Source organism: Staurois parvus, unplaced genomic scaffold (genome assembly GCF_062004578.1).
Source record: "Staurois parvus isolate SC_StPar_1 unplaced genomic scaffold, SC_StPar_1.0 ptg000006l, whole genome shotgun sequence".
In the NCBI taxonomy this organism is placed as follows: domain Eukaryota; kingdom Metazoa; phylum Chordata; class Amphibia; order Anura; family Ranidae; genus Staurois; species Staurois parvus.
This window is the reverse complement of record NW_028317802.1, coordinates 9,419,272-9,442,576: the sequence shown is the minus strand read 5'-3', so window position 1 is coordinate 9,442,576 and position 23,305 is coordinate 9,419,272. Positions and strand designations below refer to the sequence as shown.

The window sequence follows — 23,305 nt, the reverse complement described above, 5'->3', positions numbered from 1 at the left end:
TCTTCTTCTTCTTCTTCGTCGTGTCCCGTGACTGCCCAAATGAGTGAAGTGTGCGGTGATTCTAAGATCGACGGCTCTCATCTGCATGTCATACTGACTGACAGTATTATTTCTCTTCCCCAGCAGACTCCAAGGGCATTTAAATTAAAGGTACAGTGTTCTGCACTAATATAAAGGCTCTCTGAAGCCTAGAAACCCTTTTAATAAGTTAAATTCGCGGCGAATAAATTCGCATCGAATCGAATTTCTCCCGCAAATTCGGCGAATCGGCCGAATCGAATTTTTGAATAATTCGCTCATCTCTAGTGTACATGAAGTAGACACATGTTTAATGATTTGAATGTAAATATTTAAAACAGTACATGGTCACATCCCTGATGCTATACTTAGCTTCTCAAGTGGTTATTACATTTAATATCAATAAAATAACATTTCAAATAATTTGCTACTTCCCAAAAATATATGGTTTTGCAAAAAAGTTCAGAGTTCCCATTATTTGTGGGAGATGGTGTAGATGTCATAACTTACTGGAATTTGAGTAGATCAGTGAGATTATTAGGGATTTTTTTTGTTATTTAGCCTTGCTTTAATTTGAACTATGATATTTTGTTAGAAAGGATGGAAGGTCATTCTCTCTTACCATCACCTTTAACTTGGTATCGCCTTAAATTTAGGTGGAGCCTAGGAGGCAAACTCCATTGGGGAGAGGCTAATAATTGAGAGCAGCTATGTTCTTATGAGATGGCCTTTAATTACATTTTCACTGATACATAGATACATCAATCTCTGTGAATAATCTCACAAACCACCTGACATTCCAAAATAGGTAGTTGTCAAATAAAAATTGCATTATGAATATTGGTCTAATTGTGTATTCTTTTTAAAGCTTATGTGTTCCAATGAGCCCACAAAGAAAACCACACCTAGACCATAGATTGTATCTCTCTCAATCTTTACTGGGTCTTGCTGGATAGGCACGATATACGATTTTTTGGTGTAAGAGTGTAATTCATATGCCTTTGAATTTCCTGATCGTTATCACCAAAGTATGAAAATGATAGTAGACTAGCCACTTCCACAGTACTGTTTATATTAATTATAGAAAACCACACCTAGACCATAGATTGGATCTCTCTCAATCATTACTGGGTCTTGCTGGATAGGCACAATATACGATGTTTAGATGTAAGAGTGTAGTTCATGTGCCTTTGAATTTCCTGATCGTTATCACCAAAGTATGAAAATGATAGTAGACTAGCCATTTCCACAGTACTGTTTATATTAATTACTGTTTTAGACATGTAATTAGTCTAATATATACATTACAACAATGTCTTCCAAATACTATGAAATCTGCATTTAAATTAATGGATTAATATCCCAGATTGGGATTCCAGGAGAAAAACAAATAAAACACAGAAATACTTCCATTTTAGAAACATTTTCACAGTGGCTGCTGTGGATTCAGGTCTCCTTTTCCTTCAAGCTTTAGAGGTGTAAACAGTTATCGTGAAATAGGCCCTTGTATCCAAACTTTTCCTTACATGTCTTTTAACAACCATCCAGTCACCTGTCTCTATCTTTAGATCCTTGTGAACTATTAGGATCTGGAATTGGAGAGACAACACATAAATTAATTTTACTCAAAAACCTAGGAAGAACAACAACATACTATGTGAGATTCAAGTGCAAGGCCTGCAGCATCTAGGAAAAATATGGTATTGTACGATGGGCATTACCAAGTCAAATTTAGAGAATACAGTATGTATCATTCTGACTGAGTAAAGGGAATTAGGGAGGCACTCAGATCATGGCTGTTTTTCTGCCATCAATTTAGCAGTCCTTTTTTTAATTACTGTATTTATTCTCCATTTTACCACTATTCTGAATTTTAAGGGAGTGAAGGTCTGTTGTATTCCCAATTCAGGATATTTCCTGTAAAGGGAGTTCTTCTGTCACTCGCTATAATTTCTGAGATTCTGTACCTGCTACTTCTGATAGCAATTTTTTCCTGTGGGATTTGTGGTAGCAACTGCCATGGGCCATGCCTTTGAAAACCATCTGCCATCCAGAACACGTGTCCACCCAGACAAGTGCATACTCTAAAGATCGTAACTTGGGCATCTGGATATATTTTATTTCTAATATTTTGAAAAAGGTATTCAGCTTTTGTTTAAATCCTAGTTGGCATGGTAATGTTCTTCCCTGGGTTACCGATGGCATAGGTAAAACAAGAAATGGTATAAATTTGAGGCAACTGGCTTTATTCAATACTTATTACTAAGGCTCACATTACTTCTTTAAATTTTTGACACAGCCCATGCGTCAAGCTAGCCATCATGGGGAAAAGTGTCGCTGACACATAAAAACTCAATATTTTTCCAAAGTCCTGTTTCATCAGAAGCTTTTCCTATTGACATCCACTTGCTATTGTTGTTCAGGGGTACTTTTCCTTGGAGCTTATTTAAGTATCCAAGCTTCACTGGGCCAGGTGGAACTAGATGCTCAAACATCAGTACTGTGTGCAAGAGGCCTTAGTTATATATACCATTTTCTCTCACCCTGACTTTCTAATGTTCTTATTAAAGTTTCCCTGCGTGAGTTAATTTAACACCCTTAAATTCCCTTTCCTTGTTTTCTTCCCTCCCATATTCTATAACCCTAATAATGTGCTTAACGTGCTGTAAATTTCCTTGCCGCAATATATGACACATCCACTTTCTCTGGCCACATATAGGATATTTTATATGGGACAAAGCAAAACAAATGTTGTTATTACTTATTCTGATATAGTTTACCTTTCATTTCTCCTTCCTTGAGCTGTTTGTCATATTTTAGAATCTACTAGTTGTGGTCCATACCTAAACATAAATTTATCCCAGCACTTCACATTAAAACACTCTTTAGGCATAATATCACATTGACTGTCACCCTTTGTCCAGCTTGCTGAGATCATGAAAGGTCCTGTAACCCAGCCACCATGTGATTGGACACAACAGAAGCCGATCAACAGCTGCCGGCCAGGCAGGGAAAACAATCTAGCAGATTGCCTAGTAAAAACAGCAGACTGTACACACAAAAACACTGACTAGGCACACAACTAACCCTTTTTTTTGCCCTAGATGTTTAACCCCCTTCCCAACCATTGTCATTAGTACAGTGTCAGCGTATATTTTTAGCACTGATTACTGAATTAGTGTCCCTGGTTCCCACAAAGTATCAATTAGTGTCAGACTGTCCTTCGCAATATCACAGTCCCGCTATAAGTCACTGATAGCCACCATTACTAGTATAAATAATAAATTCCAGTATATGTGCTGCCATTTATAGACACTATAACTTTTGTGCAAACCAATCAATATACACTTATTGGGCTCTTTTTAACAAAAACATGTAGCAGAATACATTTTGGACTAAATGCATGAATACAATTAATTTTGTAATTTTTTTTATTGGATATATTTTATATCAGAAAGTAAAAAATACAGATTTTTTTTAATGTTAGAGTTTTTTCATTTATAGTGCAAAAAAACCCCAGAGGTGATCAAATACCACTAAATCAAAGCTGTATCTGTGGGAAAAAAATAACATAAACGTCACTTATGTACAGCATTGCATGGCCGTGCAATTGTCAGTTAAAGTAACGCAGCGCCAAATCGCGGAAAATGGCCTGGTCATGAAGGAGTTAAGATTGCTTATTTTGTTCTTTTCCATTAATAATATTAATGAAAGCAGCACTCAGAAATACCCGTAAATATTGCTTTAAGGAATCTATCACTAATGAAAATGCCTAAAAACCCTCTGGTAGAAGCAAAAATTCCTGATGTACAAGCAACATGCTAATGGTTATTATGGGTATGTTAAGTTTAGTCCAAGACATTTTTTTTTTCAATTTAAACCTTTTATAGATAATAAGGAAACACTAATACGTAGGTCAAAATTTGCAAATGTTTGCATGAAAAAAAAAAAATGAAAAAGTAAATTAGAGAAAAGATGTTGTTGATACTTGATGTGATAATATTCTAAAAGTTCAAAAAAGCAAAACAGCTTGTCTAATTTAAAATGTATTCGGTAGAGCAACAAAGTGTTCAGTTTTAAAGTTCAATGCTCACATAGCAAAGGCAAAATACCGTATTTTTCGCCGTATAAGACGCACTTTTTCTTCCCCAAAACTGGGGGGGGAAATGTTAGTGCGTCTTATGGAGCGAATATGTAGCGGCCGGTCCGGTATTTCCACCGCGGCCGTGTCAGAATATCGGGCCGGCCGCTCAGCTCTGCAGCGGGACCTTACCTGTTCCTCTATCCAGCGGCGTGCTGTCTTCCCGGCTTCTGTAGTGTGGGCACTGGGCATGACAACCGGGTGCCAAGTGCGCATGCGCAAGAAGCGGTGCTTTTTGTGAATGGTAAGGCGGTACCTGGGACACATGACAGATCCCAGAAGCCGCTGGACCAATCACAAAGCGCAAGTGCTTCTCGCTCATGCGCACTGGGCACCCGGCTGTCATGCCGAGCGCCATTACAGAAGCCGGGAAGACAGCGCGCGGCTGGATCGAGGAACAGGTAAGATCAAACAAAAACTCTGCGGAAGTAAGAGCGGGTACCTGTCAAATTCAGGTACCCGCTCCCCACCTCCCCAAAGGTCAGCAGTCATCTGTACTGTCCGCAGTTTCTGGTCATCCCTGTGCTGTCCGCAGTCTCTGGTCATCCCTGTGCTGTCCGCAGTCTCTGGTCATCCCTGTGCTGTCCGCAGTCTCTGGTCATCCCTGTGCTGTCCGCAGTCTCTGGTCATCCCTGTGCTGTCCGCAGTCTCTGGTCATCTCCTGTACTGTCCGCAGTCTCTGGTCATCCCTGTGCTGTCCGCAGTCTCTGGTCATCTCCTGTACTGTGTCTGCAGTCCATTAGTTCAGAATTTTTTTTTTCCTGTTTTCTGCCTCTAAAACCTAGGTGCGTCTTATGGTCAGGTGCGTCTTATACGGCGAAAAATACGGTACTTTTACTTCTTTTTGTGTGCAAATTGTATCATTTGTTTTTTTCTTCACAATGCAAGCGACTATAGCAGCTCTTCTTTAAAGCTTCTTTATGGTGTTACTTAAAGTGTTACTAAACCCAGGACCCTGTATTCACTATATCCGGTCTACCACAGTACACAGAACATGGAAGTTCAATTATTTTAGTAAATATAAACTGCTCAGTATCTTTTCTCATCAGCAGTTAGAGCAGTCTTGTGACTTCAGCAGAGTACTGGTTAAAGCTTGTAGGAGGAGTTTTCTTTCTGCTCTAGGAGGATGCAAAACCCCTGACTTCTGTGTGGACAGTGCTGATTGGCCCTGTGCTGATCACATGCACCCTCTAGCAATAACAAATCTCTAGAAATACACACTAAACTGTGCATGTGCATGTGACTATGGTTTCAGTCTGTCTTATCAGGTGGACATTTAAACAAGAGGAGGGGCAGAGAAGTCAGGATCAAATGGCCTTTTCACACAATGCAGAGGATTAACCCCTTAGGTTCTACAGTGAGTATAACAAGCATGTTTTACTACATATACAGACTGATTTTACTGTTGTGGGTTTAGTAAAATAGGTTTGTGGAAATAGCACTTTAAATTTCTTTTGGATATTAAAAGAATATCAGAATGCCAACAAACTGAAGATAATGGCATGATGAGTAGTACGTCTCTCTTTAATCCTGTATTTGGCAGCTGCTACTAATCTCATTCACTGTGCAATTCTATAGCGATATCCAATGTATGTATGGGGATATACTTGAAACCCATTGCAAGAAAAGTAGGGCCAGTATAATAACCTTTAAAGGTAAATAGGTAACAGGTAAATTATAAAGCATGAAGCTCCAAAAAATAAAGTTCATATGCAGGGGAGTGCAATTAATGATTACACTTAGACAGCATCAGTAGTCACTCCTTGGAGTGAGTTCTGGAATCTTCCCACCAAAGATCATGTGAAAAAGCAAAAACAAGGGACGGGCAAGAGAGCACCACTGTCTAAGTGTAGTAGTAGTGGGAAATTCAATGAACAATTCGATGATAAGTATTGCACTCACATGCATTGCATATCAGTACATAAACTGTGATAACATCAGCAAATGGCAGATTCTGAAGATTCTTCAATGATATGGAATGATAAAAATAAAAAAGAGGAAATGTAGCACTCTCAGTATAGTATTAACAAATCTCTGCACATTGCTGTTTGTTGTTTCTTTTCTTGTATGATGCTTGTGTGACCTTTGACTGAAAGCAGAATGTTCCCGTTCAGAATGTGTCAACAGACAATCTAATAAACATTGATAACTTATTGCTGGATGTACTAGACACTAGAGTAAGCACTAACCACTCATTTGTGCTATTACAGAGAAAATATTTATTATGGTCCATTCATAATTAAGCATGTTTATATGAAATAGTGTCAAGTTAATGTTCAGTTGCGAATGCAGTATTAGATCTAATATGTTATATAATTTAAATGTTATCTAAATATTGCAAATGCTTCTTTGTCTTGCACTTTAAATCAAATATTGATTGACTTAAGAAAAGAACTGTAGAATAACATATTGGTACCACTGCATTATCTACATAATATTTTTCCCCCAGGCCCCAATTATTGGTATTGTGGAAAAGCTGAAGGCAATATACTGTAGACTTGGTGGGCCAGCTGACCCAAGCAAATGTATTGTAATACAAATTTCCATATAAGTAGACACATTACAAGAGTAAACTGGTGGATCTCATATGTCAGGGTCACCAACCACAGTTTGTAAAAACATCTTTGTTTCTTTTTTCTTTTTGTTGTATCAGCCGGCAATACTCTGATCCCTAGATGCTGGGAACAGCATCCATTCCATCTGTAGGTGAATACGTTAAAGAAATCAACATCAACCACTTAAAACATACTGAGTGGTAAACATTTTATTGTATTATTTATTTATTACAAGTACTTATATAGCGCCGTCAATTTATGCAGTGCTTCATATGGTCTTTGTTCTTGTGCAATTTGTGAATCTGTCTTTCTGGAAATTCAGTAAAAATTTGCTCTTAAAAAACTTTCTCTAAATAAACATGTCGCCCAAGGTGTATAAGATATATTGGTTGATCTCTCTTATGAGAAGTAACTTGTCTGTTCATGATGGTTGTGGTGCTTTCAGTTTATTTGTTTAATGATAAAAAGGTCAAAGTAAACAAGTGGGACCTCAAACTGAGAGAAACATTTGCAATTAGATCAACTTATGTAACCCTTCTTGACTGCTTTTGCAGGGTTATACTATGTACGTACATGGTGAAACTTTTAATAGAATGTGAACAGTGTAATTGGCATAAATGATACCATCTAAATCTTGAAACTCCAAAGTCATATGAAAATAGCTTAATTGACTAAATCAGTAATTTTCATTGTAATGTTTTACTTTACAATCCAAATAATATTTAAGGTAATATACAAATACAATTTTTTCCCTAAACCTTTTAGCATTTAATGGAAATACAAGGCTTAAGTGACAATTTCTTGTTGAGTGAAACAACCTCATAGTCCCTTGGTTTACTTGGAAATATTATCTATATAAACTACACTGTGCTAAAAACTAGACTAGGTTTACTATAGATTAAACCTCAATCTAAATCTCAGGTTTTCAGAATACTAACATTCAGTAAAAACTCCAAAATAAAAGCTCCATCAAACAAAAATGTCCTCCGAGGAAGCATGAAATGCAATATATGGCTTGGGAAATGCTATGGAGTGCACTTTTATTTACTTTCATGTGAGTACAGTAGGTTGAGATTTTGAACATACATATCTAGGTCTAAAGCCAGCCAATACGTGGCTTGAAATATGGCTGGTTCAGCAGGGACTGGCCAAATTGCAACCTATGTATGGAACCACAGTACAGAACTGGATCTGTTGATTGACTTCTGTGCAACTAACCTGTCAGATAACTGCCACTCAATCAGCACCACCAACTGTTGGCCCTGATCAGTGTGTTCTGACAGCAGTGAAGTCTCCCCGCTGTCAGAACACAATAGCTCAACGGAAGTGAATCCACACTTGATGTGGAAAGGGGAATTGGGTCCGTATTTTCATTCAACCTGCTGGTTGAATGAAAGAAACTGACTCATCTATGGCCAGCTTTTGCTATCATTCTTTATTATGCACTTGCAGTGTTTCTCTACATGCCTCTTCCAGAGTGCCTCGGGGAGGGGCTCATGAGTGGAAAGACTTTTGGAGCTAAGTGGGTTGTTTGTTAGAAGTTGTGTACTTTAAACAATGAAGCAGATGTTTTGCATTTCCACAAACAGACTGGATGGAGAATGTAACTTCACTATTGGAACTTAATGAGAAGCAGTTAATTTGGGTGGAGAGATCTGCTTCTTCTAGGAACATGTTATGACTGATATTATCAGCAACATTCTGTTATCGCTTAAAACTGTGAATCTGCACACTGCAATAAAGGGATATTGTAAACTCCAGCTTTTACATACGTTGAGGAATTTTACTTTGAGGACTGTTATTATGCTACAAAATTTGAGACTGAAACTTTCAATAAGGCTTAATCAACAGTGACCTAGTCTAATTTTTTTTTAGCAGCATGTTGTTTATATATAATAATTTTCTTAAAGTTTGCCTCACAAGCTTCTTACATGTTTAATACTGTTTTCAATGTTACAACTTCCCATCTGGAAATATAATTTTTGGGGTTAGAAGATTTTGTTATGATAGATCATTTCCTATTGAATTACTATTGTGTGCTGTCAAAATATATATTTTTGTTTCAAATTTGTACAGTAGAGTTGAATTTCTAAAGTGAGCAAATTGCAACTTAGCTTAATAAACTCATCCAATCTTATGCAAAGGAAGTTTCTATTATATTTTAATTACTGTGATTCAAGATGGGTCATTTAAAGTGCATACAGGTTCACTTCACTGAGTAAAAAAAAAATGTTTTTGCACATTTTCCCAGCATGTCAGAAATATTAACAAAACAAGAATGCTGTAGTAAACAGTATATTTGTGTTTTAATCCATTCAGATGATAACCATCATATATTGAAGAACATTTTTTTTCAGGTAGTCTAGTAAACAGGACATTACATGCTCACATCTCAGTTACCAAAATAAACAAATAAGTAAATGAAATGACCAGCCAAAAGTAAATTGTCGCAAATTTACATGCTTGGAATTCAAACTTTGGTGATATAATTTCCTGTCTACATTTAATATGTTTATAATCTAAACATGTGTATGGTATTGCATATATTTGTTGTGCAGTTATTTTATTGTTTTGTTCTGTTTAATAATTAAAATAAGTATGTAAAACAATTTATTTTATAAAACTTTTCATTTTCCTGCATTTCTTCAATGAATCCTCATGGTGTCACTATTGCCTAACATGGTGCAGAACTGATTTTGTAGTGTTAGTGTTTGGAAAGCATTATAATACTCAGACACTGCAGATCTTAACAGAAGAAAGACATATTTTCATATTTTTCTTTGCACTTTGTGAATTTAAATACTTTTATCAAGGATTTAAAACATCAGATTCCACCTTTGTTTAAGACTTCAGCACAGTGCATAGGACTATGGCATGGCAAGTAATATGTTTCTCTTTAATTTTTTATGTTGTGTCTGCTTCTGATTTAATTCATTATACCATTTTAGAAGAGATGAAGCAAAATTCTATTGTTGGAAACATTGGAAAGGATTTGGGATTAAACAGTAACAACTTAAATATAAGAAAATTAAGGATTGTTTCTCAGAGTAACAGGAATTATTTCAATATCAGTTCAGAAAATGGCAACCTTTATATCACTGACAGAATAGACAGGGAAGAATTATGTTCATCGGAGCAAAGCTGCTTTCTAGATCTTGAGATACTGGCTGAAAATCCTGTAAATATTTATCCTGTTAAGATTGAAATCCAGGATATCAATGACAATCCTCCAAGTTTTTCGAAGGACACTTTTGACATAGCAATAAGTGAATCTGCCTCTCCAGGATCACGTTTTGTTCTGGGAAATGCCCGAGATCCAGACTTGGGAGCTAATTCTTTGCAGGGTTATAAACTTAGTCCTAATCCACAATTGAGTTTGGGAGAAAAAGTTGACAGCAAAGGAACAAAACACCCAGAGCTGGTTCTGGAAGAACCCTTGGATCGTGAACAACAACAGAGTTATACACTAATTTTAACTGCTTCTGATGGGGGTAAACCTATGAAAACAGGAACAGCTGTCATCAAGGTTATGGTTCAAGATTTTAATGACAATTTTCCACTGTTTAGTCAAGATATATACAGGATAACTCTAAAGGAAAGTTTACCAAGTGGGTCTCTTGTACTTCAGCTGAATGCCACTGACAAGGATGAAGGGACCAATGCGGAAATTACATATTCATTTAGCCACATTCCTGAAAAAGCACGTCATGTTTATGCTGTGGATTCTCAAACTGGAGTCATTACAACCATGGGAGAACTTGATTATGAGGCAACAAAATCCTATGAGTTGACAGTGGAAGCCATGGATGGAGGAGGCTTAGTAGCTAGATGTACCATATTAATAGAGATTGTTGATATGAATGACAATGTTCCTGAGATAACTCTTGCATCTCTCTATACAACAGTTCCAGAGGATGCTGTCCCTGGGACACTTGTGGCATTAATTAATGTAAAGGATTTGGATTCTGGAAAAAATGGTGATATAATATGCCACATATCTGAGACTGTGTTTTTTAAATTAGAACCTTCAACTAATAATTACTTCAAGCTTGTAACTGTGCACCTCCTGGACAGAGAAGATTTTTCATTTTATAACATTACTGTTATAGCTGAAGATCAAGGCTTTCCACAACTGTCAGCTAAGAAAAATATTCATTTAACCATTTCTGATGTAAATGACAATCCACCTGTTTTTGATAAACCAGGTTTTATTTCCTACATTCCAGAGCATAACCCAGCAGGAACCACAGTTCTTGGAGTTCATGCATCAGATCTGGATGACATTGAAAATGCTCGGGTCATATACTCTATCATCAACACAAATATTGATAACATTCCAGTGTCTTCTTATGTTTCTATAAATTCAATGACTGGGGTTCTTTATGCACAGAGAACATTTGACTATGAACAGCTACGTGAGTTTCAGTTCCAGGTGATGGCAAAAGACAGCGGATCCCCTCCTTTAAGTAATAATGTTACAGTGAAAATATGTATCATAGATAAGAATGATAATGCTCCCAAGATTCTCTACCCATCTGATGACCCTGGGGAATCAGCATTATTTGAATTTATACCACACTCTGCTGAGAGAGGTTATCTAGTGACCAAGGTGATTGCAGTTGATTCTGACTCTGGACACAATGCTTGGCTTTCTTACCACTTACTGAATGTTCCTGATCCAACCTTATTTACTATTAGCCAACAGACTGGTGAAATCACGCTAACCAGAGACTTGCAGGACATGGACACTTTAATGCAAAACTTTGTGGTGATGGTGAAGGATAATGGATTCCCTTCCTTGTCATCTACAGTCACTTTGAATGTAGTTGTGGCTGAAAATTTTCAGCAAGCTGTTCCGGAAATAAGACGGCGATCCACTAATTCTGATAACACATACAATGCAACATTCTATCTTGTAATCGCAATAACCTTAATTTCATTGTTATTTATTGTAACATTGATAATTGTAGCAGCATACAAATGCAGGAAACCCAATATTCCACCATCCTTTGGATCATTTAATGGGAATGTGTATCCTCAGTTTACCCTGGGATGTCCTTCTGAGATCAGTGATGCAAGTTTACCGTTTCCTTTCTCCTATGATGTGTGTGTGACTCTTGACTCAAAACTGAATGAAATTGCTTATCTGAAACCAGTCCAGAATGTCCCCACAGACAATCTCATTGACACAGAAGATACAGCCGTAAGACCAACTTTGAATAAAGATAACTTGATAATGGAAATAGCAACTCCGGTAAGACATATTAATTTAATTAGATAATAATATTGAAGTTTGCCAAAATAGGAAAAATAAATTATAACTTCTATTCAAAACAGAAATAGTTTAGTCGATTCTTAGTTTTCTGTTTTAAATGTGTTTGTGGTGCTACAAAGATAAACCTTTCTTTTTAAATGTTTGATATAATGCCCTGAACTGCACAAATTGGAAGGCATCCAGACTGGAGGTTTAAAATGGTTGTAATCTCTTACATTTACCCAGTGAAGTGACTGGCCTCAGGTGATACACAGCGATTAAACAAATCTTCCAGTTTTCTCTTCTCTACATCCAAAGTCCAGAACATATATAAAGCTTATCTGAGCTTTCAGAAAAAAGGGGGTGAAGAGCTGAAATTACACACTGCAGAGCTCAGTGAGGAAAGCTCTGAAAGCTTATTGGAGGGAAAGGACACTTCCCCTTCCCACAGCATACAGGAACATAGCTGATGCTGTCAAACACAGACTGTGTGATGGAGGTCCCTCCTCTGCCACCTTTTTTCTCTTGGTGTCAGGAAACTTGTCAGACATGATTCATGCTGACAGCAAAGGAACAAAGCAGCAAACAGAAATGACACTTGGTGTTCTTAATTGAGACAAGTACACAGATGGGAAAATATATTTAGATCTGTGCTTTGAAAGCTGTAATAGAAAATATATTAATATGCAGTTATGCAGATGTTTCTTCCATATATCTGTATTCTATTATGTTAACTATAAATATAGGATACTGAAGTATAGTGTAATACTTCAAGGCGCAAGTGTGAAAAAAGAGTAAATTTGTATTATTTTATCACGATGGTCAACCAATTTGTTGTGTAATTATTGTAGCCTTAGCCCTTGACGTCGGCGTCACACAAATATACGGCCTCACAGAACTGGGCTTTTTTCCATGGAGCTGCATATTTGCATACCTGCCTTTGTGCTGGGAGCGTGCAACATAGCGTGCTCCCAGCACAAAGACCGGGGTGTCACTGAGAGCCTCGGGTCCCATTCTAACGATCAGGACACGGGACTCCCAATGCTGGGTCACATGATCACTGTGATTGTCTCTAATTGGCTATCACAGTGATCAGTCACTGTGAAACCCGCCCCCTTTGTTTTTGTTCTCTATGAATGGAGGAGAGAGATCATTGTATCTCTTTCTCTCCTTGCGGAGAGAAAAAAAACAACCAATTGTAAAAAAAATAAATAAATAAATAAATATATATTAAAAAATGCAATAAAAATTAAGAAAAAATGCCTAGATCAAGGTTTGATCTAGTTCAGTGCCAGGGTTAGTGTTACTGTTAAAGGTCAAGGTTAAAGGCCAGGGTCAAAGATCAGGATTTTTTTTTTAATTGGTATCAGTGAGTGTCAGTGTGTTTTAGGTAAAAGAACAAAAAACAAAATGCGCACTATTGTTTCTGGGTACAAACAACAAATAACATGGGAGCTGAAAATTTTATTTTGGGTTGTTCTTTGGTGGTAGGTTATGGTATTAACAAGAAACACACAGCTAAATTTAAAAAAATGATTTTTTTTTACTATTTTGGGCCAGTTTTTCATTGATAATAACAAAAAAAACAGGAGATATCCATTACCATTTACCACCAAATGAATCCCAGTTTGTCCTGAAAAAAACAAGGTATAATTCACCTGGATGTACAAAATAGTTGTGATGATATGTACGGTTTTACTAACACATGTCAAAGTTGTAAAGTTTTACTTAGGCTTTAAAATTTGTTTTACCCTTAGGCAGGAAGGGGTTAAGGAACATAATCCTCTAATGATTTCCAAAGAAGTTACAAGAATTCTTGGGGTGGCATCAGTTATCAAAAGATGGTATATCTTAGGCCCTGGGATTTGTTTCAGAAGCAAGTTCCATGACTACTTTATTTAAATGGTATACTGATTATTCTGGCTGTTGAGTTTTCAGAGGGACATATGTACATATTCAAGGCAGATTTTCTATATTTACAGCAAGGCATATTTACAGCATTTCCTTGCAAATGTATACTTTACTTTTATCAGAATCCATCATTGCTTAGTTGCTGTAATTGGTAACATTTCACATTTATGTTATCCTAGTCATGCTAATTTGTCTTTTGAAGGAATGCTCATGTGCATTGCAAAATGAAAGGTAAAATACTTTTCAAATACAATATTGTGTGTCATGAATGGGTGCACTAACATTTTATAAATAATAAATAATAAAAGAAAGAACAGTATTTACTAGAAAAATGTATTTAATAGAGTGTAGTTAAATAAGGATTGAAAAAAAAACTTGTAAAAAAAATAGGTAAAACAGTATTTTTGTTATTGCTTTTTTTTTTTGTCTTTATTTTATTTTATTTTTGATTATACAATAGGCAGAAAAAGTTTGCAGGTTCTCTAAAAAAATAAATATGATGTCCCAATACTGTTTTTTTTTCTATTATAAGTCAGGAAAATTTCCAAAGTCTGATACATGTACTTATATTAACATTTATTTCCTCCATGACTAAGTTTGAGTTTTGTTTTTGTGTGTTATTTTAACCAGTTAACCAAACCAATAGTTTCTATAATAGCCTTTTATAAATAGGCGAGGTAAGGGTTATAATGTTCTCTGGAAGTGCTATTTATTGTTTTGACTGCTGGAATTAGCATGTTTAGCCTTTGGTCAGTGGCTACTTTCTACTCTGGATATTATCTTTGTCTCAACTTTGCACAAGGTGTAGAGATAAAGGTCCCTTTTATAATTGTGCAGTACATGAAAACAACAAATATTTTTGGAACCATTATTAAAAATAAATAATACAATTGCGCAAATACCCCACACTCTCATTGTGCAAAGCTGCAAACACACCCAGAGGATATCCTCTCTCAATAACAAATCGAATATAAATTTGTGCTGCTCTAAGTATAAACAAACAATTGCAAACAAATATGTTAGTGATGTACATTCAATGCTGCATGAATAAATAGTGCTCAAAAATAAACATAAATAGAAAGCAAATCAAAAACAGTCCATAAATGTGTAAACCAGTCCCTTGGTTTCTGTGGTGAGTAGTGAAAAAATGTCAGGTCTTAAATCACCATTTTCTCATATCAGATAAACTGCTGACTTAAAAGAGGACCTGTTATTATGGCTAAAATGTTTTGACATTTACAACGGTAAATCGTTTTTTCAGGGTGAATTTATAATTTCATTGGATTTGGAATTATTCACAGATGCGGCAGGGTTATGCAGATTCGCTGCCGTTTGGAAAAACGCATTGGTGCTGCGGAGAATGGCACTTAGTATTTTTATATTTACGTTGAAATATTAGACTCAAAGCTAGACATATACCAGGGAAGGAGACTCAAACTGCAGATGCTCTATCTCGATTTCTGATATCAAGATTTTGGCAATTGCTGCCCAGCGCGGACAAGGAAGGTTTTGCGTGTCCAGAACATCTATGGAACCTAATTTAGAAGTCTTGGTAGAATCTATAAAAAATTTCATAGCACAGAGTACATGGGTTGATTATTCAGCCGCATGGGATCAATGGATAAAATTATACAAAGATTTTAGCTTTCAGTTTGATTCTCCTTCTGAGGCAATAATTTTGAGCTTTCTAGGTTCCTTAATGCACTTACATTTTTCCTATAGCCATATAGCAAAAATATTGGCTTTTTTTTTTAAACTCCGAAATTTGCCCTATGCAATTCATTCTTTTCAGTACAACAGGCCCTTAACCTCCCTAGCGGTATTCCCGAGTGTAGCTCAGAGTAAAATGTCAGTACCAAAAGCGGTAACCCCGAGCTACACTCGGGCTTACCATGCGGTGCTGCATTGGGAGTCCCTGCAGAGCTTACCTTGTCCTTCGCTCCCGCGATGTGTCCCCTGCAGTGTCCCCGGCCATCTCTTCTGGCCGATGCCGGCACCCGGCTTCTGTGTTCCGGTCCCTGTGACGTCGGGACATAGGGGCGCCACTGGCGGGAAATTTGAAAATTTTAAAAGTCATTTTTTTCCAAACAAATTTTACATAGCAAAACATTGCTGTTTCAACCCATTTCACATACATTTTGTCCCTAGTGCTTTGTCCTGTGCCCTGCCTGCATTTTGTCTGTTCTTTCTGCTTGGAAACTGAGAAAAGTCCATGGCGTCCAAAAAGTGTACCTTTAGGTCAAATGCGGGTTTAGATCAGCTAGAGAACAGCGATAGTAAATCAGAACCACTTGCAGAATTGAGTGATAATGATTCGTGGGGAAATTCGTCATCAGACACTGAAAACGATTTTGCGACTTTGCTCAGCAATGTGCGAACTTGGAGCTCTATTTCAAATCTCAGTGTTTTTGGTTTGATTATATTATTGAATTAAATATATTATTATTATATTATTATTTTTTATGATTATTTATTAAATTATAAATTATGATTTCGTGTTTCAAATTTTATCATACCCGGGATGTTTACTAGACTCTTGTTCGAACAGATTTCAGTGAGTTATTCCTAAAAATTACAGCCTACACTAAAAAAACTACATATTTCCATGCAAAATAATGGTACCGCTTTCAGCACCAAAAATCTGAAATAATCAGACCGCTAGGGAGGTTAAAGGTTACAAGAAGTCCCATAATTTCCTAGATAATAGAAGGCCAATTACAATTGATTTGTTAAAAAATATTTGTAAAGCCACTTCATTCGTTTGTTTTTTCGAATTTGAAAGTGTGTTATTTAATATGTCATTTATATTAGCATTCTTTGGCGCCAAAAGGTACGTAGATATCACTTTTTTTAATGTGGGGGTGCTGAAATTTGCCCCTTAGTTGTCATTAAAAAAATTTAAGACTCTAATGGTCTTTAACTTATTCCCCTCTTACGAGATATGAATTTGATTTTGTTTTTAAAGCCTGTATTAATAAGTTAGGGCTTCAACAATTTAGATTCACGTTCCATTCCTTTAGAATAGGAGCAGCAACTGAAGCCGCAAGATTGGGTTTGGACGAAACTATTAAAAAAGACTGGTCAGATGGGAGTCTCCACATTTTAAGATTATGTTAGACCTAATCTTTCTGTTTAATTTTAGGTGATTGAAGATATATATGGATCCTGGGACACTCTTTTGTTTATTGGGCTTATAAAAAAGCTGTACATCGATGTTACACTGCTAATTTGTCCTTGCATCTGAAAAAATGTCAAGTTTTATGGAAAGGAATACGAGGTCTTCATTGGTCTAATATTTTCTTTCATCTTTCCAGGTTATTTGTTAAGTGTGGCCTGTCCCAGCTATTTTCTTAGTTCATCTTGGGGGAAATGATGTTGGTAATATAAATTATTATTATTATACAGTATTTATATAGCGCCAACAGTTTGCTCAGCGCTGTACATTATAATGGGAGACAGTACACGAGACAGTACAGTAACAATACAATACAATGCATGAGGGGTTCGAGGGCCCTGCTCCTTGGAGCTTACAATCTAGGAGGGAGGGGAGAGTGGTACAGGAGGAAATAGCTGTGGGGGAAGGAGTGGTGGAAAGAGCGGAGGAGATCAGCAATTAGGTGAGGGAGGGGTAGGTTTCTCTGAAGAGATGGGTTTTCAGGGTGAGGTGAGGAGGGAAGGTGACAGTCTGATGGCTTGGGGTAGTGAGTTCCAGAGGATGGGGAAGTCCTGGAGACGGGCATAGGAGGAGGGGACCAGGGAACTGGAGAGTAGGAGGTCTTGTGAGGAGCCGAGAGTGTGTTTTGGGTGGTAGATGGATATCAGGTCGGTGATGTAGTTTGGGGCAGTGTTATGAACAGCTTTGTACGTCAATGTTAATATTTTGAATTTAATGCGTTGGGCACTCGGAAGCCAGTGGAGGGATTGTCAGAGGGGGGTGGCGGATATGGAGCGGTTGGTAAGGTGGATGAGTCTGGCCACAGAATTCAGGATAGACTGAAGTTGGGGTAGGCCGGCGAGGAGGGAGTTACAGTAGTCAAGTTGGGAGATGATAAGGGAGTGAATGAGTTGCTTTGTAGTTTCTGGAGTTAGGAACGTACGTATTTTGGAGATGTTGCAGAGGTGGAGTCTGCATGAATTTGTCAGCGATTGGATCTGGGGCTGGAAAGACAGATTGGAGTCTATAATGACACCTAGTACTCTGGCTTGCAGGGTGGGTCTGATGGTGGCATTGTTGGTCATGATGGAGAGGTCGTGGGGGGGAAACTAGGAGCTCGGTTTTGGCAAGGTTTAATTTGAGGAAGTGGAGTGACATCCAGTCTGATATGTCGTTCAGAAGGCTAGTGATTCTGGCAGAGACTGAAGGAGTGAGGCAAGGGGTAGAGAGATAGGTTTGAGTGTCATCGGCATAGATGGTAGTTGGTAGTTGCAATCGTGGGAGTGTATCAGTTGACCAAGGGAGGAGGCGTAGATGGAGCAGAGAAGGGGCCCGAGGACAGAGCCTTGGGGGACCCCAACAGAGAGGGGGAGTGAGGGGGAGGTGGTAGCATTATAGGTAACACTGAGGGGCATTAAGATAGATAGGAAGAAAGCCGAGTCTCTGAGGCCAAAAGAGTATAGTTTTTTGAGGAGGAGGGGGTGGTCGACCGTGTGGAAAGTCGCGGAGAGGTCGAGGGGTAGTAGCACTGAGTAGTGGTCATTGGCTTTGGCGGTTAGCAGGTCATTGGTGAATTTGAGTAGGGCGGTTTCGGTAGAGTGTAGGGGACGGAAGCCAGATTGTAGGGGATCAAGGAGGTTGTTGTCGGTGAGGTGGGAGCTTTGGCGATTGTAGGCTAAGCGCTGAAGGAGTTTGGATGAAAATGGCAGCAGGGGGATGGGTCTAAGGTTGTTTAGGTTGGTGGAATCCAGGGAGGGCTTTTTAAGTATGGGAGTGATGTGTGCGTGCTTCAGGGGGGAGGGGAATGTGCTAGTAGAGAGAGAGATTAAAGATGTGAGAGTGGGATCATAGGATGGAGGAGGAGGGTGATCGTAGGAGTTGCGTGGGGACAGGGTCAAGAGGGCAGGTGGTAAGGCGAGCTTTGGAGAAAACCTTAGTGACCTCTTCAGTGGTAGCAGGGTCGAAGGAGTGGAGTGTTGAGGGGGTTTTAGTGTGAGGAATGTTGGGTGGGGTGGAGGTCTAGACAGTGGCGAGGTCGAAGGAGAGGAGTATTGAGGGGGTTTTCGTGTGAGGGATGCTAGGTGGAGCGGAAGTCTGAGCAGTGGTGATGTCCCTGTGAATTGCGTCGATCTTGCTTTGAAAGTGGTTAGCAATCTTGTGGGCGGAGAGAGCAAAGAGTTGAAGGTGGAGAAGAGTCGGCGAGGGCTGGAGGAGAAGGTATTGATGAGGGTTACAAAGTAGGCTTGCTTGGCAGCGTGGAGGGAGGAAGTGTAGGTGAGGAAGGCGGATTTATATCGTGTGAACACTTGTTGGGATCTGGTTTTGCGCCACAGTCGCTCTAGCGTGCAACTGCGTCGCTTGAGGTTTTTGGTATGGTCATTCTGCCAGGGTTGAAGCGGTCAGGGTCTAATGTTTAGTGTGGTTAGGGGTGCTAAGGAGTCAAGAGTGGCTGACAGCGAGTTGTTATAGACATTAGTGGCTAGGTCAGGGCAGGACAGGGGAAGGATACTGTCATAAAGTTGGTCAGCTGCAGAGTGGAAGGGGGCAGGGTCCAGGTTGCGGAGGTTTTGGCTGGTGATGGTTTGACGTTTGGAGGGGTAGGTGTAAGAGTGTCAGGGCAGGAGCTGAGGAACGGACAGGCAGGCCTAACAATGTAACGCACTGGCTGACGACAACCACCACCCACAGACCGAAGTCCCTCAGGGCGCGGAGTCTAAGTCCCAGGCTGCCCTTCACCAGGGCCCCTGATGGTGGGGATGGACTTGACGCAGCCAGGAACCAGGTCGCGGCCCCCGAGACACCTCAGCTGCGGTAATGGCCACCGCCAATGGCGTGTAGCTGGTGGAAGAGACAAAAGAGTAGTCAGACAAGCCGGGGTCAACAACAACAGGGCAAAACAGTACAGGACAGCAGATGAGAATCACAGGTCACGAGCCGGGTTCAGCAACAGAGGGTCAGATCAAAGGAGAATACAAAGAATAGTCTAGTCACAAGCCGAATCAGATACCAGGAGAGTCACAAGAGTCAGAACAGAGTAATAGCAACACAAAGACACAAGACACAAGTGCAAAGAGCATGTGCGGGCCACAGGCTTATATGTCATCAGCCACACCCCTCTGGGGGATGGTCCACAGAAACCTGAAGGCATAAAAGATTCCCATCATGCACAGCAGAATCCAAGATGGACGCCAGCACATGGAGTAACATAACCTCAGGGAAAAGGTAGGACCTTGACAAAGAGGATGAGGAAATGGGGAAGGTGATGAGGCTGTGGTCAGAGAGGGAAAAAGGGGTGTTTGTGAGGTTGTGGGGGGTGCAGAGATGAGAGAAAACAAGGTCCAGGGTGTTCCCGTCGGAGTGGGTGGAGGACTGTATGCATTGTGCGAGTGCAAAAGAAGAGGTTAGGTGGAGGAGTTGGGATGTGGTCAGGCTATTGATGTTGGTAGGGATGTTGAAGTCTCCAAGGATGATGGGCAGCTGAGAGAAAGAAGGGTAATCAGGCGGAAAGGTCGTCGAGGAAGCGGGATACGGATCCAGGGGGCCAATAGATTACTGTGATCCACTGGGGGATTGGAGAGAATAGTCGGATGCATTTGGTCTCAAAGGAGAAGGATAGAGAGGGAGGGTTTGGGAGGACTTGGAAGGTGCTCTGTGGTGATAGGAGCATACCAACCCCACCACTTTTTCGACCGCTGGGTCTGGGTGAGTGGGTCCAGGTGAGACCTCCATGGGAGAGTGCTGCAGGGGAGGTAGAGTCGGTGGTTTGGATCCAGGTTTCGGTGATCGCCAGGAGGTTGAGGGAGCCGGAGACAAAGAGGTCGTGGATGGCGGTAAGTTTGTTGCAAACCGAACGGGCATTCAGGAGTGCACACAAAAATGGAGGTGTGGTTTTGGGGAGCAGGGGGACTGGTATTAGTTTGAGGGGGTTGCGGCAGTTCATGGAAGTAGGTAGGTGCCTTGCGGGTGAGTGAGGTGGAGGAGGACCAGGGTTTGGGGACATGTCCCCCGCGGTTAGGAGGAGAAGAAGGAGGCGTTTGGGTCAGTGGGAGAGTGGAGTAGCAGGAGGAGGTGGTGAGAGCCGTAGAGGGGAGATGGAAGCAGTGAGGGCGTGATGTATAGTTGTTTGGGAGTAGCGGGGGGACAGAGAGAGAGAAGAGATTTTGGGGACGGAGGAGAAGAGTACGAGGAGGAGGAGTACAGGTGGCATTTTAGGGAGGTAAATGAAGTGGCGGACAAGTGAGTTGGAAAGTCTCTCAGGGCGCTTGGTTGTAGATAATCTCGTAGCTGTACCTTTCCATGACAAAAGTTCTTGTGCTTATGATTAGGATGGGTAGAGTTCCGTTCGGCCAGTTATGGTCAAGGGTAGTCAAGCGTCGGATGGGCTGCGGGTCAGGGCAGGGTTGTGCCGGGGTAGGCGATGGTAGGCCTCACCAGGTCGAGATCGTCCGTTGGACTTGGCAGGTCCGGACAGGGTTGCGACGTGGAGGGCCATGGTAGGCCTCACCAGGCTGGGGTTGTCTGCTGGGTTCAGCGCCGTGGAAGTAGGGTTGCGTCGTGGAGGGCGATGGTAGGCCTCACCAGGCTGGGGTCGTCTGCTGGGTTTGGCGGCGTGGAAGTAGGCTCACTTCTGGTCCCTCTGTCGATTGGGGTGGCAGGAGACCAGTGGGTGCCCGGATTATGCACTGTAGGCAGACACATCAGGTTGAGATCATCCGTTGGGCTTGAGGAGATGCGGTGTGGACATTCACAATGGAGGTGTTTCCGGGGGTCATCAGATGGGTTTCGGGTCAGGGCAGGGTTGTGCCGGGGTAGGCGATGGTAGGCCTCACCAGGTCGAGATCGTCTGTTGGGCACAGCAGGACCGGGTAGGGTTGTGTCGTGGAGGGCGACGGTAGGCCTCACCAGGCTGAGGTCGTCTGCTTGGTTCCGCGGCGTGGAAGCAGGCTCACTTTTGGTCCTTTAGGGTGATGAAGTCCCAGGCAGCGGGGGCGTAGGCCCCTGGATCTCAGCAACAGGTGGGGCGTGTGGGTCCACGACAGCCAGGCCAGGCGGATGGCAGCAATGAAGGCCCGCAATGAAGGCCCGCAAGAGGGGGCACAGGAACCTCCAGTTCACCCCCTAAAGAAAGGGGGCAGATGGGGTAGGCCTCCAGGCCTGTCGGGGGCCTCTCTTCCACCACGTTGGGCCTCCAGGCCTTATTGCAGACTGTGCAGGCCTGGCGTGATCCCCGGAGCCAATGGGGAGGCCAGGGGGTCACAGACAGACCATCCCAGGAGTGGGCCCAATAGCAGGGGGCTGGGGGGCGGAGCGGCGGTGCCTCGCTCCGGCCGTGGCGGCAGGAAAGACTGTGGCTTCGCAGGCCGCAGTAGGCCACAAACCGCCAGAGCTCCGCCGGAGGGACAAAAGCACCTAGCACCAATCCTTGGGTGTCAGGCAGGGGCCGCAGGACCTCCGGTGGCTGCTCCAGGGCCCGCTACTGCCCGGATGCCGGCGGATTACATCGTGGGGCGCCAGAGCTCACGATCAGGCGGCCGCTCTGGTCGCCATCTTGGATCACTAATAAATACTCTGGATCTAATGTTTATGATGAAGCGTGACATTGCTTCAAATTGTCATTCCTGAATACCACAATTATTTTCTCAGAGATAGTACCCCGTCTTAAGTGGCTAATTTATCCAAAATTTACAAATTTGGAAAAAATTAGACGTCATTTGAACAAGTCTATGGAAATGTTCATGCCTCTTTTAGGTGGCTTCTCCTATAGACACTTAGATTTAGAAGGAGGCTTTAGGGGATTATAAAGATCAGATGATGTCCATTTAAGTGAAGTAGGTTTAGACATTTTTAATTTGGGATTGCAAAATAGCATTGTGATGGCCGTGTGTGTGGGGTAGGCCGGTTTTGAAATTTCCATCCCAGCTGGTGGAGGATTGTTTTTATATTTATTCAGTTTGAGCTCAAGTCTTTAATGCCTGAGTTTGATTGTCATTTGATAAGAGAAGTATAAACTTGATTATTAATTATTTATAGTATTTGTTATTTATTTATTTAAACCAATGAAGTGCCGTGGTCAGATTTTTTCCATTTATTTAAATAGTTGTAAATTGGGTATTCAGGAGAGGGAGAAAAGGTGCGGCCTGCATTCCCATACCACACACTTCCATGAATGCTGCATGAATTCTGGCCATAATTTCTCTAACAGAGTAATCCCTATGATGAATTACTGCATCTAGTGGCCAAAATGAGATATTGTTTTATGAAATACCTCAGTA

At 40.7% G+C, this 23,305-nt stretch overlaps 1 protein-coding gene and 1 pseudogene across 3 annotated transcripts in view; both read left to right on the top strand.

The window, feature by feature from the left end:
* Positions 1 to 23,305, top strand: part of LOC149474319 (protocadherin gamma-C5-like) — a 561,663-nt gene that overhangs the window by 29,297 nt on the left and 509,061 nt on the right. The gene's annotated exons all lie outside the window — the stretch shown is intronic.
* On the top strand, positions 9,668 to 22,927 carry LOC149474321 (protocadherin gamma-B5-like; annotated as a pseudogene).